The sequence below is a fragment of the Chiloscyllium plagiosum genome, chromosome 32 (genome assembly GCF_004010195.1).
Source record: "Chiloscyllium plagiosum isolate BGI_BamShark_2017 chromosome 32, ASM401019v2, whole genome shotgun sequence".
Classification (NCBI taxonomy): Eukaryota; Metazoa; Chordata; class Chondrichthyes; order Orectolobiformes; family Hemiscylliidae; genus Chiloscyllium; species Chiloscyllium plagiosum.
In genome coordinates, this window is record NC_057741.1 from 31,708,785 (window position 1) to 31,709,688 (window position 904).

Here is a 904-nt window from a genome sequence, read left to right on the forward strand (position 1 = left end):
CTGCCTTTATTCCTGATGAAGGGCTTTTGCCCGAAACGTCGATTCTACTGCTCCTCGGATGCTGCCTGAACTGCTGTGCTTTTCCAGCACCACTCTAATCTAGAATCCAGAATCCCTGAGGTTCAAGTATCATTCTTATAAACCTATAGTATATTCCCTCCAAGCTCAATATATCCTTCCTCAGGTGCAGTGACCAGATCAGCATCTCTAGCCATACAGCACTCCCTTAGCATTACACTGGAGTAAACGTGAATACACAGGAGTTAAAGTATGACAAGTGTCACCAGTTAACATTAATTCAGTCCTCACTTTCTCCTACTGCGCTTTTCCAGCAACACATTTTCAACATTTATTAATAAGACAATCTCATGTATTTGTACATTCCACTCTGGTAACTGGATTTATTTAAAATAGGGAGCTAAATGCTCAGCCAATAGCCCTTACGGTGTCCAATATGAAAACGTCTGAGTATGGAAAGTGGGAAATGTTACAAGAAGCATGAATTTTGGCTAGTGATATCTTGCCGAAGTGTAGAAAAGATTGCAAGTCAATCTGTAAAGCAGAAGGGGCTGAAATATTTTGAAAGACCACAACTCCTTCATGGAGATGCAGGCAATTCCTTCAGCAGATAAATTATCAAAAATGTACCAACTCAGAAGAGTTGCAAATTTCCCACAAACATTGTGAACATATCTTTATTTCCAATTAGTGAGAATGTGAGTACACGTACGCTGTTGAGATTTCAGTGCATGTGTTGCTTAAATACTATACTTCAGAGCATATTAAAATCACATTGTTGAAATAATTTGTTAAAAGATGTCAAAATGTTTGTTAACTGCATCTGAATATGGTTTTGTTGAAATGTTGGATGATTTTTACCAGGTATAGAGCTGAAGAAACCAGA